The sequence below is a fragment of the Megascapheus bottae genome, chromosome 8, assembly GCF_031878675.1.
Source record: "Megascapheus bottae isolate mThoBot1 chromosome 8, mThoBot2.hap1, whole genome shotgun sequence".
NCBI classification, from domain to species: Eukaryota; Metazoa; Chordata; class Mammalia; order Rodentia; family Geomyidae; genus Megascapheus; species Megascapheus bottae.
Genome location: NC_143516.1, coordinates 12,113,620 through 12,128,615, shown reverse-complemented (window position 1 = coordinate 12,128,615; position 14,996 = coordinate 12,113,620).

Sequence of the window (14,996 nt, the reverse complement as noted above, 5' to 3'; positions counted from 1 at the left end):
CCTACCCTTAGTACTTTGTCTCCTCTCCTCCCTCAGAAGGTAGCCTGGGCAGGAGGCCAAGCAAATTATTTGCATGTACTTTCCACTTGTGGTTTCTTTTTCTCTTGTAATTGCTGGCAAACTCTTGATCAATCCAGACATCAGCACAGCTAAAACTCCTCTGTGATGCCACAAACCACTACTTCTTGACTATCCTAATCACAAAAATATCTGAGAAATTATGCACACAGCTTCAGATGGTTCTTCCTGAATTCCTTCTCAAGTAGTAAGGACCTTAGCTTAGAAAAAAAATCCTTGTGCTGGTTTGTGCACGAACTTGTGATCCCAGTGCTACAGAGCTAGGGGAGGAGGGGCCACAAATTCAAGGCCAGCCTTTGCTACATAGAAAGAAAAAGAGAAGGGAGCGGGGAGGGAGGATGCAAGGAAGAGGGAATCCATCTCTCCTACATTTCCAGACCATCTTATAAGTTCCACTTACTTCTTGTGTGTTCACATTTACCAACTGTAGAAAGCATGGCTCAACCATGCTCACATGGTAGAGCACCTAACAATCAATTATGAGGCTCTGAGTTCAGTCCCCACTATCACACTAAAAAGGAAAAGACAGGGATTTCTTTTTTCTTTTTTTTAAATTTTTTACCCGTCCCAGGGCTTGTACTCAGGAATTGAGTACTATCCTTGGGCTCTCTCAAGGCTTACACTCTACCACTTGAGCCATAGCACCACTTCTGGATTTTTTTGTGTATGTGGTACAGAGGAATTGAGCTCAGGGCTTCATGCATGCTAGGCAAGCACTCTACCTCTAGACTACACTCCTGGCCCCATGGGATTTATTCAGAACTTATTATATTACTTGATAAGGAGCAAATATTTAATAATTGAGTGACAGTTTTGACAGATAGATGGATATGTGACAAGATGATAGCTGAATGATGGAGAAATGACTGCAAGAAGAAATGGATGGAAGGATAATGATTAGATGAATGAATGGAGAATAATGGGATAGATGGGTAGATAGCTGGATTGAAGGAAACATGGGGGATGACTGAATGATTGGATGTATGATGGATAACTGGATGAATGCATGCATGCAAAATTGAAGAGATGGATTTGAGATGATTGGATGGATGGATAAATGCATTGAGCACGGGTGGAAAGATGGGTGGAGGATGATTGGATCGATGGATGGATGGATGGGTAGATGATTAGATGAGTGATAGACTATTGGATAGATGGATGGATAAGTGGAGGATGATTGGATGGGTGGATTGATGGATGAGTGGGTAAATGGATAGATGGAGGGATGGAAAATGAATGGATGATAATTAGATAGGTGAAGGATGATTTGAGGGATGGATAGAGAGAAAGAGATAGAAAGATGGGTGGAAGACTATTAGATGGATCCATAGATGGATGATTAGATGGATCTATAGATGGATGATTGGGTGGATGATGGGAGTGCTAGAAAAGAAATAGTTTATTTAGAAAAGAATAAAGATATGCATAGAATTTGTATAGAATTCTGAGTGAGCATTTTTGAGAGTTTCAGAAGTATGAGTTGATGGAGTTTGTCCATTTTTATTTTACCTGTATTTTTATATGTAAGATCTGAGAGTCAGAACATATGAGTTCCAGTCAGAACATACAGATTCTGACTCTCTGTTTGTCAGTAGGGTCGTTTTGAGTAAGCTAACTTTCTTGGGATGTAATACATGCCCTCAGACAGATATTGTAAGGATTAAACAGTAATCCATGAGAAATCTCTATGCAAGTTCAATCCATATGAGGTGGAAGATAATGTTAAAATAATGAATCTAAATCTAAAGAGACAGAGAATTTTTGAAGCCAAAGGGACCCGGGCCTCTTTGTCCAGCCTCAAACTCCTCCCTTTTAATGTTAGATTATCATCATTTTTTAAATTATTATCTTAATTATCTTCAAGTAGTTATGCCAAGGTGTTTCAGTCAACTTTCTTTTTTCTAGTCGTAGGGTTTGAACTCAGGGCCTGGGCACTGTCCCTGAGCCTCTCAGTGCTCAAGGGTAGCACTCTACCACTTGAGCCATAGTGCCGTTTCTGTCTTTTTCTGTGTATGTAGTACCAAGGTATCAAACCCAGGGCTTCGTGCATACTAAGCAAGCACTCTACCACTAGTCCACACTTTCAGACCAAATCATTTTTTACTTAAGTATAAAAGCAAGCTGGCAGGGTAGAACATACCTGTAATCCTAGCTACTCAGAAGTCTGAGAACTGAGGATCAAGATTCAAAGCCAGCCGGCACTAAAGCTTGAAATTCTTACCTCCAATTAACCTCTAGAAAAGGGGAACTGGTGGTAGCCTTGAGCTGAACAGCTCAGGGACAGCGCCCAGGCCCAGAGTTCAAGCCCCATGAGTGACAAAAAAAAAAAAAAAAGCAAAGAGGTAAAGAGTTTTGCTCATTCTACTTATGTCTCCTATACTGAGTTGGACAGATTCAGGTTCTAAATTAATTTCACCATCCTTTTTTGTATGTATGTGTTGGTACTGGGATTTGAACTCAAGGCCTGAGCACTGTCCCTGAGTATTATTTTGCTCAAAGCTGGCTCTCTACTCCAGGTTTTGGGTGCTGGAAATAAAGACTCATAAACTTTCCTTCCTGCGCTGGCTTTGAATGAGGATCATCAGACCTTGCTGTCCTGGGTAGCTAGGATTGTAAGCCTGAGCCACTGCACCCTGTCTAATTCCATTATTTTGAGGCTGTCTTTCAACAAATCAGCTTGAACAATTTGATCTCATTTTCTCATATCACTTTTTCAAATAGTTGGACACATTCTGCAAACTTAGTAAATCTGATCCAAAGATTTGTTAAGCAGGTAGAATTCATACAGGCCTCCCCTCTTCCTATCTGTTTAAATTGTTGTGAGCATTTCTATAAGAAATGAAGTCACTGCAAATGTTTCGAGGTGATCTGATTCTCCAGTTGGCTGCATCACGTTAAGTCATTCCCATGACTCACTGACGTTTTTAGAGTCAAAAGGTTGTCAGGAAGCTTTGGGTGCCTCTGAACATCCACTCAGTGGCTCACTCTTACTCTTGATTTTGTAGAACTGGAAACATAGTACATCCTGTGTAGAATCAGAAAAACTAGAAGCCAGAAGAAGCTCCAGTGAGGGAGAGGTGAGAAAGACAGGATTACATAAGTCTTTGACCCCATCTTCTTTTTTTCCTCATTCTTGCTTGGTTGAAGAACATCTTATCTAAAAGCCCATTTGTGAGAAATTCAGTCGCCTTTGGAGTACGTGTACAATCTGTTCAGGTGTCCTAGATATAAATATTAAATTAGGTCTTAATTTAATTTAAATTCTGAATAAAAGGCTGACTAAAAAGAGCTGCACTGTCCAAAAGTAGGTCAACTAGAAAAAGGCTTTTGAGTAGACGAAAGAATCCCATCCTTTAAAAAATAAATTCTGAAAGTTCAATAAATACCTAAGTACAAAATTAATTTGGTTGTGCCTTTAGAAGAGCCGACTATTTTTTTTTCATCAGGAAGCAGGAAGTGGCCCCCATTTTCTAAGAGAATTTAAAACACTGAAATAAAATCTGGAAACTTACACAGAGGCTGCATTTTAAGCACATTCTTCATTGGGCAAGTAGATCTTTAAGAAATGAGTTTTAACCAGTTGTCTGCCTGGAGAGCTTTCATGGAGAGGAAGATAGATAATAAATATAAAATCTTATTGCCTAAGGACTAAACTAAAGAGTCAATAGGATTTGTTGAATAAATGCTGAAAGACTTAAGATAACTTATTAGGTCCTATTGCCATGGATTGTTATTATTATAGGCCATTCTCAGAATACTTGTTAATAATACCTAGAAAAAATAAGTCCCATGGAGGAAAAAAGTCCCAAGGTTCTGAGACTTGTTTCCTAACTCCTCATCAAAAGGTAGTGTTAAGAGTTATGACTTGGTTTCTCTGATAACTAAAGGAGATTGTGTCTATCTAGTCATCCATCCATCCATAAATCCATCCATTCACGTATTTATGCTTTTAAAAAGGGGGGGGGGTGTTTGATACATTTTCAGTGTGACCAGTATCGTTTTCAAGCTTGGGAAATTGTAGAAAACTGGAATGAACAAATTACTAAGTTAGAAGAAGAAAAAGGGAAATGAAGTGGCGAGGAGGAGGGGACTAAGGAAGGTTAAATACCATTTTTTGTTTTAGTAAGTCAGTAAATGGAAACATTTATTCTGTTTAATAGAACATTTTTAGAACTAAAGTAAAGTCAAATTGCTTTTAAGAAGTCAATAATTAGCCAGGTACTGGAGCTCACGCCTGTAATCCTAGCTACACTGTAGGCTGAGATCCGAGAATCTCAGTTCAAAGCCAGCCTGGGCAGGAAAGTCTGTGAGACTCTTACTTCCAATAAACTATCCAAAATAAAATCTGGAAGTGGTGCTATGCTCAAGTGGTAGATCACTACCCTTAAGCAAAGCTCAGAGACAGCATCCAGGCCCAGAGTTCAAGACCAGGACTTGTAAAAAAAAAAAAAAAGGAAGAAGGAAGAGGAAGGAGGAAGAGGAGGAGGAGGAAGCCAGCAATTCCTTTATATAACCAAACCTAATAAGCAATAGTAAGATAAAAGCTTTAGCAGTGAAGAAGAAAATATCTGGGGGAGAGAAATCAAAGGAACAAACCACAAAACAACTGAAAGAGTTTGGAGTGACTGAGATGAGCAATCAGACCTCCTGTCCAGTCTACAACCTAAATCATGTTCCTGGTGTCCAGTTCATTTCTCCCTGCGCTTAGGGTTTGTTCAGTCTAAACATCAGTCATTTCTATGCCAGCGAGCACATACCTATGGGTGCATCCAGTAAGCACCCGGGGCAGGAAAAATACTCAGGAATCTCAAGAAGGATGTCCAGAGAGATTGCCCAGCCCCTGCCTCCCAGACTTCAGTGATGCCTCCACTCTGCTGCTTATGGAAAAAAGGATTTCCTGTTTCCCTATTCTGAGACATCAGTGGCTGGTTAGACTAGTTCAAATGCTTATCTCCATGGTGCCTGGATTCACGGAATAAAAAGGAAAGGGACATAACGAAAAAAGAGATCGTTGCAAGCCAGCTCCTTTCTCCTCTTCTCTCAGTTATAACTGCTGAGTTCTAACTGCTGCCTTGAAGCCACTTGGACCTCTGGACAGCAAATACCCTAGATTCCTGCCACATGCTGGGTAGAATATCGGAAACTGAGCAGAGCAAGAGATGTGTGCATCTGCGTATGCGTGCATATGCACAGGTATGCACGTGCAGTCTCATCACATGGCTAGTGAAGAGTCAGAAATACAGGTGTCTCCCCAGGGCCCATACTTTCCTTATCTATCGGTTCTTTTGCAATAGATTGGGCAATACAGGAAGCCCTTGATTATTTCAGGCCAGTTTCATTATCTTTATCACTTCTTTTTTAAATACAAGTAGCGATATGTACTAGAAGGGACCAGAGACCCCAGCATGCCCACGCATGGATCTACAAGTTGGCTACAGTGCCTGTTTGTCAATCAGCACACCAGCCATTCCTGGCCACAAGGGAGGACCAGGCATCCACGGAGGAAGCTGACCACGAGACTTTTCGTGGTAAGAACTGATAGACGTGTTTTAGTCACGTTTTAGAGGCAAGCACTCTACCTCTAGGCCAAACACTTGGCCTCTTGAAATATTATTTTATGTGTGATTATTTTATGTGTAATTTCATGTCATTTCATATAATATCATAATTTCATGTTAAATTTTTATCAGAGGTGTTTCCTCATATTGCTTAAAACTCTGTAATGTTAAAGGTCTACAAGTGACATCCTTTCCTTAACCAACTTGTATATTGCATTTTTTACGTTATTTTCAGTTTTTTAGATTAGAACTAATGCTATGATGAACTTTTGGCATCTATAGCTTTGTCTACATTTCAAATATTGCCTCCCAATACAATGTAGAAACAGAGCTACTTAGTCAAGTAGGAAGAACCTTTTTATTGCTAAGTCCATTTTTTAGACAGATGTTTGAAAAGTTTAATACTTCATACCAAACTTCTTAGACAAAATAAATAAACCAGCAAGTCTGGGTTGGTCATCCAGCTTAGAAAGTGTAGTATCTGCACTGGACTCGTCCCTGCCACAGTCTTCTTCCCACCGCAATAATCAAAGCTATTACTTTGCATTTGTATTCTCTGAAATTTTTGTTAAGAAACAGAACTTTGAAGAACTAGGCTGTTTGTATTAGACAATGAAGAGAGAGGTTGGAAATATAGCTCAGTAGCAGAATACTTCCTTACCAAGGCATTGGGTATAATATCCAGCACCTCAAAAGGACAAAGGATGAGGAGAAAGACAAAGAGGACAAGGAGGAGAGGAGATGAGAGAAGGACCACACACAACTGTTGAGCCACGTTAACAAACCAGAACAAAATAGAAAACTTGACTCACGTAAGATGACCTCCACTTAACTCTAACATTTTACCTGCCATCTGTGGCCTGTGCAGAGTTGCCTAGCCCCTTCCAAAGTCCTGTTTCTTTGTGTGGAAAGTGAGGACGAGATTTATGGCTATCTGCCCATGTTGTGGTAACATTCATTAACCAAGATTAGCACCAGCACCCCTTGGGGCACATATAATCTTCCAGAGTGGCCTCTGGACATTTAGATCTTGAAGGAAACTTCCATTTTCCCAGCTGGTAGCTGTGTGGTTTGGCTAGGAGCAAATTGATGTCACATTTACTGTTTTTCCAAAGTAGGGAGAGGTTGTATGCTTTTTTCTTCTCTATGATTTTTTTCCTTATGCTTCAAAATAGCCATCTAGAGGATGCCTGAGTAAAGTAGATTTTCCCCCTTCCTTTGTTTACTGTTCAAGTAAGCTCATAGCAAACCAAAACACTGGGTTTACTTTTGTTGTATGATCACCTGACCACATGATCAAAGAAGCTTTGCCAGTTTTCAGCACACACATGCTCATAATGAAGGTAGCCAGACATCTGGATTATAGGTCTGACGATGATAATCAATAGGTACTTCAGATTTCTTTGGAATCACTAGAATCCTGGGTTTTGTATGAGTTAGAGATTGGAGGGGTCAGCTTTGTTAGATCTGAAGTTTGGTTCTAGAGGGAACTTCAAGCAATAATTAATTTTCTTGCATCATGAACATGTCTAAACACACGAGTCTTAGCCTGGCACCTATAATCCCAGCTATTCGGGAGGCTGAGATCTAAGGATCCCAGTTCAAAGCCAGCAAAAGCAGGAAAGTTGGTGAGACCCTTATCTCCAATAAGCTATCAAAAAGCCAGAAGGAGAAAGGGAGAGGGGAACAAACATAAATCTTCCCTAGAGATATTTTCTCTCTAAAAAAGTAGACCTGCACACAGAATGTTTCCACACACCAAGCTCTCTGAGTGGGAGCTCCTGCAAACCAATCTACACCGCAAGAATGCTGAGAGGCAGGGGTGGGGCTTTGGCTCAGGTATCTTATCATCCTTCTGCTTTCCCCCACCTGCTCTCAGTAGACCGCAGTGAGTTGTCCCAAAAACTTACAGGTGAAGTCCCCAGGGCCAGATCTGGGGGAAGTGACCTGAGTGCAGCTCTTGCCCCGGGTTGCAATTGCCTCAGAATGAGATTGAGAATCCAGACGACACTCCTTTTCCTCCAGATTCCAGTCCAGCTTCTGAAGTAATATCCCGAGGCGTGCAAAGGGAAGGTGGAAGGCTGGTGAAGGAGCTACGGAAGCCCTGTGCAGGGTTGTGGAAGTGAGACCTTCCCCCTACCATGGAGATCCATGGTGTATGGACTGGGTCTGCTGAATCCGGCAGCCTGTGTAAATTAAGGACTTGGGTAATAATATTGGGTTGGGTGAGGTGCTAGTGAAGGAGAAGCAAAAGGGGCAAAATGGGAAGGGACACCCCCCCTCCTGGGCCCATGGAGATAACACCCCCTCCTCTCCCCAAAGACACCAGGACAGAAAGTCCCTAACACTGATGTTGGCCTGTGCAGGACACAGGTGATCCTCCCCTTAGGTGAGGGGGCTTAGTGACCCCAGCACATGCTGGACAGCTGACACTCAGAAAAAGGGCTGCAAAAAAACCAGGAACCTCTGTCAGGCTACAGATTTCTTGGCCTCCTTTTTGGTCTTTTGCACCAAGGAGCCTGTACTCTCCTCCTCCTCCTCCTCCCCCTCCTCCTCCTCCCCCTCCTCGTCCTCCTCCTCCTCCTCCTCCTCCTCCATCTTTCTACTTCTTCTGCCCCCAGATGTCCTCCCTGCCCTGGTCCCCCTCTGTTAGTGTCTCTGCCCCATGCAGTCTTCTCTGGATATGTTTCCCATTTCCTCATGGATCCCTGAGGAGATGTTCCTCCGGGCACAGGTTCCCATGCAGTGTCTGTCTGCATGGGAGACAGAGTCTTGCTGCTCTTGAGCTGCTGCCTTTTTCATTCTGTGTGAAATCTATATTACTAGGCCCTCTAGATGCTTGTATTTCAGACTGTTTAACTTGGGGTCTGCTTGCCAAGCAGAATGTGACTGCATTTTTCTGCTGTGTGTGTAAGCATGCGTGTAATTCATGTGTGTGTGTGTGTGTGTGTGTGTGTTCTCTGTTGTTTGCAACACCTCTCAGTTGGGGATCATTTGTAAATTTAGTTAATGAGCATTTAACACATTCTCTTTGATGAGGAGAAGCTGTTAAATCTGAGCTCCCACACTTATCTCTCCAGACATCTCCCTGTCTCCCAAGCCATTTGTCTTTACCCATTGCTGACTGCTTGGCGGATGGTTAGGGACCTAACCTCTAGTCTTCTCTAGCAGAAATGGGACTTGAATTTGATAAGAAAATACTTCCATCTGTATTCCAAGCAAGTCCAGTTCACTGGCAGGCATATTTTCACCAAACAAAATCAACTGCAGAAAAAACAAACATGTCATCACCTCCCTCACTAAGCTGGCCTGGGGTAGCGTGTGCAAACTGCGGCTGCCACCTTTTACAAGAATAAATATCCAGCGCCAAAACTATGGGCTCCAAGCATCAGTGAGATCTCCTGGATTTAAGTATGACTTGATTGCTGGAAAGGGAGTATGTGTGTTAAGTGTGCTTTTCTATCACTTAAAGAAAGCAGAGCAAGCCGCAGAGTGGCCCTGGGATGTACCCATGGGAGAAGCCCTGGTGACTGAACCACCAGGGCATCATGGAATCCCCTCCTGCCCCTGTCCCTGTTACAGAAATAATCTGTCTCCATACTCCACAGGTGTCTTGAAAACCTTCAATAATTAAAACTGAATATAATTAAAAATCTAGAAATACACTGGAGGAAGGGGTGGATTAGATAGTCATCCTTACATGAAATGAGAAATGATCTTTGAGCTTGAAAACTTCTCCCGCTGCATTAGTCCATCTCATTGGTCACCTTTCTTAAGCATGTGTTTGTTCTACTATTGCATAGATCTCATGGAGTCACAAGTCAATTCTAGAGTGTGTGGGTGTGCACATTCACACACACACACACTTTGGAGTTACTCTAAGATGAAAAAAAATGGGACCTAGTAACAGACAGATTACTTCCAATCTGGTTCTCAGCAGGTAGTGCCAGAATCTGTGCTCCTAAGTGTGAACACAGCATGTGGACCAAATCCACAAGGACTGCTTATCATACTCGATGGACCACAGAGATTTTACCTGTTGTCTTTAGATGAACAGTAAACTGGAGTAAACAACTTAAAGGAATGCTTGTACCTTTTTTTTAACTCTGTACATGTGTGTGTGTGTGTGTGTGTGTGTGTGTGTGTGTGTGTGTGTGTGTGTGTGTGTGTGTGTGGAGGGGAGGAACAGAATACAGTACAAAGACCAATTGGGGAAGGGAGGGTTGGTTAGGGTTGGCTTTTGGTGATGAGGGATGCACTGTATACATTGAATGGATGGAAGACAGGGAAAGAGCAGGCAGGTTCTGCTGCTGTTGACTCAGAAGGAGGCCAAATGACTCATGCTGTACACATACACCTTGGGTCAGAAGTGAAGACATGCTCCCATCCAACTCTGTGTGACTTCAGATGCCTTACTCAGGGGCTCGAGTCTCTCATCTCATTGTGGTGTTGTTTTTCCTTTCTTGATGGCTTTGGGGTAAAAGCCAGAGGAATGGTAAGAGGAAATGGCTCATAGCTCAGTCTGTGTCCAGGTCACTGGAAAGGATGCTATGTTTATGATAGTAAGTGGTATCCTTTGCCAAGGAAAAATCATCTTTAAAGGATAACCTAATTAGCTGGGTGTTGGTGGCTCTCACCTATAATCCTAGCTACTCCTGAGGCCAAGACAGGAAACCTGGGGAGGCAGAAATGTCTGTGAGACTCTCATCTCCACTATGGAAGCAGTGGTAAAGCACTAACCTTGAGCAAAAGAAGGTCGGGGACAGTGCCAGGAGTTTGGCCTAGTGGTATTGTGCTTGCCTAACATGCACAAAGATCTGGCTTTGATTCTTCGGTACCACATACATAGGAGAAAACAAAAAACAAAATACAAAGAAGGTCAACAACGGTGCCCATGCCAAGATCAAGCCACATAATTCATGAGCTTATACACACACACACACACACACACACACACACACACACACACACACACACACACAGAGATAACGTAATTAACCTCTGAGACTCAGGGAATGTTATCTTACTAATAAGATTAGAGAATATCTGAAAGTAGGAACCTAAAATCATTTCATTTCTGGTCGGCCAGCTTCCCATGTTAAATAGCAGCCTAAAGAGCTGCCGAGAGATAAATAAGAGCCATAAATCCTGTGATCCAGCTGGTTAGCTGGTTTCATATTTACCTGAGAATACAGTCAACACCTTTTTGCTTTCATCTTTGATTCCCAGAGAGATGGTAAACATTCTTGTCTTTCTCCCAGTTAAGAACTGGACACTGATGAAACAGTTCTTGATTTCAGTGTGATTCAAGAAAGAAATGATGAGGCAGCTCTTCTTCAAGTCCATTGATGGATGGCTTCCATGCTCTCTTCATCCCACCTGGCATCTACCTCCTTCTGCTTGTGTTGTCACAGCCCAATAGTTTAGAAATGAATGCGATATCATGATTTTTGTAAGGTAGAGCGGGGTGGGAGCTGTTTCTCTTGACTAGTGTATGTATATATTTTTGTGCTGGTAGTGGGGCTTGAACTCAGGGCCTCAAGCTCTCATTTGCCTTTTCCACTTCAGGCTGGTGCTCTACTTAAGCCACACCTCCACTGCTGATTAATTGGAGATAAAAGGCTCTTGAGTTTGTTAATTGGAGATTCTTTTTAATTCTTAAATTTATCTCCCCAGAGGACTTCCAAACTCTATCCTTAGATCTCAGATTCCTGAGTAGCTAGGATTATAGATATGAGCCACCCGTGTCCAGCTTCAACAGTGTTTTTAGAATATCCACACCCCTGCTTATTTAACTAATTATTATTTTGAAGAGGAAGTATCATAAAAGCAATTGAAGGGCTGGGTGTGCCTCAGAGATGCAACAATTTCCTAGGGTATAACAGACTCTGAGTTTGATCTCAAGCAATGCCAAAACAATTTTTTTAATAAAAAAAAAAAGCACTTGAATGAATCTGCGAGGTTACTTTTTCATCCCCTAATACAAATCATCAATTAGAAATCTTCGGAATCTAGTAAATGGGCAGGTCTATACAGCACAGCGATTCTGACCCCCCTGATCCACCTAGCTGAGAGACAAACCTCCCCAATTCCCTTTTGGTCACTGAAAGGGAAATTGAGGCACCATTTTTTCCTGTTATCTTTTCCATCAGAAAAATAAAACAAAAAGCAGAATTTCTGCCACTTAACCACTTACCCAGGAAGTAATATCATTGTTTGAACTGTTTCCTTCTGTCTTTAAGAATAAAGTTCAAGATACTTTGAATTCTGTGTAACAAGACACAGATTACATCACAAAATGAAACTAAGTTTAACTTCATTAAGAAAATGCCAAGGTTCTTGCTATAGCTAAGAGCCAGTGAATTCCTCCTGTTGGGTTAAAAAAAAAATCGTCTCACTAATTAGAATTATGACCTAATTCAAACAGGATTCTTCAGACTACTAAGAATCCTCAAATACAAGTAAGTACTAAGGCTGGAAATGTAGCTTAGAGGTAGAGTGCTTGCCTAGCATGCATAAAGCTTGGATTTGATTCCTCAGTGGTAGAGTGCTAGCCTCGAGCAAAAACAAGTTCAGGGATAGTGCTCAAGCCCTGAATTCAAGCTCTAGGACTGATACAAAGAAAAAGGAAAGAAAGAGAGAAAGGAAGGAAAAAATGGAAAGAAGGAAGGAAGGAAGGAAGGAAGGAAGGAAGGAAGGAAGGAAGGAAGGAGAAAAAAGAAAGAAAGAGAGAGAAGAAAAGGAAACCATTCATTGGGGTACCAAGTATTTATTGTAATTATTATTCATGTTGTTGCGACTGAAAAATCCAGACTTGCAAAGGAAGAAAAGTTTAGAACCAAGAGAAGTAGACAGTAACACTTAAGAGAAATTCTTCCTTAGAAAGGAAGAGAGACAGAGTCTAACATTTTCTTCCTTAGAAAGAGAGACAGAGGCTGACATTTTAAATACAAATTTAATACAAATGTAATACAATTCAGGCAAAGAGATAAAAAGATAAAGCCCTGGACATGGAACAGGAAGGAAGCAGCTGCGTGACATGTACCTCGTGATGTGCTTCCCCGTGTTCCTTGAGATTAAAGAGTGGCCAGGGCTGTCTTCTGTGATGGAGAGACTTATTTTCTGCCTTCAGGGAGCTATAGAAATAAGCCATCCCTTTGGATAGTAATCCAATTTATTTTATTTCCTCTAAGATTTTTAAACGATTGCCTGCCTTTGCTCCAGGCTCACCTGCCAACCACCTCCGAGTGACATGCGTTGCCTAGAGGGTGCCATCTCCCCCAGTCTCCCACCCGCCTCATCACAGCACAAGGCCTAACAGAGCCTTCCACAGAGGCAGGATTTTCTTTGGGATGCAGATAGTAAAATAGATATGAGCAGCACTCCGCCTTCAGGCACCCCAAAGTGTTTATACTCTGCTCTTTGTGCCTCAAAAATCATCTCAGGAAGGCTTTTTTTTCCCCCTGGTAAAACTGAGAGCTACACTGCTCTGACCTTGAGTCTTTTTTCTTTTCTTTTTTGTCAGTCCTGAGGCTTGAACTCAGAGCTTTGGTTCTGTCCTTGAGTGTTTCTGCTCAAGGTTAGTGCTCTACCACTTGAACCACAACTCCACTTCCAGTTTTCAGTTGGAGATAAGAGTCTCATGGACTTTCCTGCCTGGGCTGGCTTTGAACTCTCTTCTTTTTTTAAAAATATTTTTATTGTAGTTAATAAAAGGGTTACATGATATTTGCCAGATAGAAGGTGCATTAATTCACATACATTGATACCCTTTCACATGTCTTGGTCCCCATTACCCTCCCCCCACCCCCCTCTTGGTTTTCCCCCCTTCCCTGTCCAATTTCAAGTAACCAAATACAAATGTATCCAATATATCAGAAAACAAAGTGAGATATTGTGACAATATGAGATAACCAAGAACAGCAAAAGAGATGAGAGACAACATAGCATATTAAGGACAGCAATCATTTATTATATGGCTTTTGTTTCAATATCCTAGAGGTCCATTCAATTAGCTTCATACTATATGGCCTTATGTATCAAGGTTTTACTCTATTACAAATCTCTGCTAGTAGAGCCCAAGGTTTCTACTGATTATGACGAATGAGGGAAACCATTGAGCCTAAGATCCTTTGAGTCTGGCTTACTTCGCTTAATATGATTTTTTCTAAGTCTTTCCATTTCCTAACAAATGGGACGATGTCATTCTTTCTGACAGCAGCATAGAATTCCATTGTGTACAAATACCACATCTTGTGGATCCATTCATCAACTGAGGGACATCTAGGTTGGTTCCATATCTTTGCTATGGTGAATAATGCTGCAATGAACATTGTTGTGCTAGTGGCTTTAGTATGTCCTTGTTTCTGGATGGTTGGGTAAATGCCAAGTAATGGAATTGCTGGGTCATAGGGAAGCTCTATGTTTAGCCTTTTGAGGCACTGCCACACTGCTTTCCATAGTGGTTGAACGAGTTTGCACTCCCACCAACAGTGTAGTAGTGATCCCTCCTGGCCACATCCCCTCCAGCATCTGTTGTTACTATGAACTCTCTTCTTCAAAGGATCTTCTGGGAGCTCAGACAGTCAGGATGTAGCCAGAACCAATTCTTAACCTTGTTGGTAGCTCCATTCCTCTCTCCAGTCAGCCAACATCAGAATCCGGCATCAAAGGAAAATGACATGACAATTCCAGTGATCCAAGGTTCCAGCCCAGGCTTCCAGAAGTCTCTTTGACTCAACAGTAGCCCCACAAAATAGATGGGCTCTCCCTCAACCTGTAGTAACTCAAAAAAACTCATTTATTGTGGGCCATACAAGATGGCCACCCAGCAACCCCCCCAACCCTGTGGGCCGGGGGCGGGGGGGGGGGGGAAGGGTGTCCGGAGATGCTAAGAATGGAGTCCGTGTGATATCAGACAGTTTCTAATTCTTACCTTGGCTCTTTGCATACAGCAAGAAGTTCAGGGTCAGTAAAACATCACCTATCCATTCGCTATTCTGTCATAGCAATGCCTGGTTTGAGAAAGTATCCCAAACTGCTGGCTTTTTCCCCTTCAGAAGGGAAGTGCAATGCGGGGTCGCAGGGACCTCTCAGAAGTCCTGGAAGTCATATCCAGGTGTCTGGCATTCCCACTGGTCACTCTGTGAGCAGGAGTCTTGCACTAGCCCTTTTGCCAGAGTCAGAGATCTGGCTTGAAGGCAGAAAGAGGGAAACTGAAGAACTCTTCCTTCTACTGCAAGGGCCAGAATCCACATTTCCTAAACGCTGCATCCCAGCTTCCTGTAGCTTGCTCATCGTGTACATTCCGATCCTGGGAGAAAGCCATCCCACAATTCACTAAACTCCATGCCCTCAGTT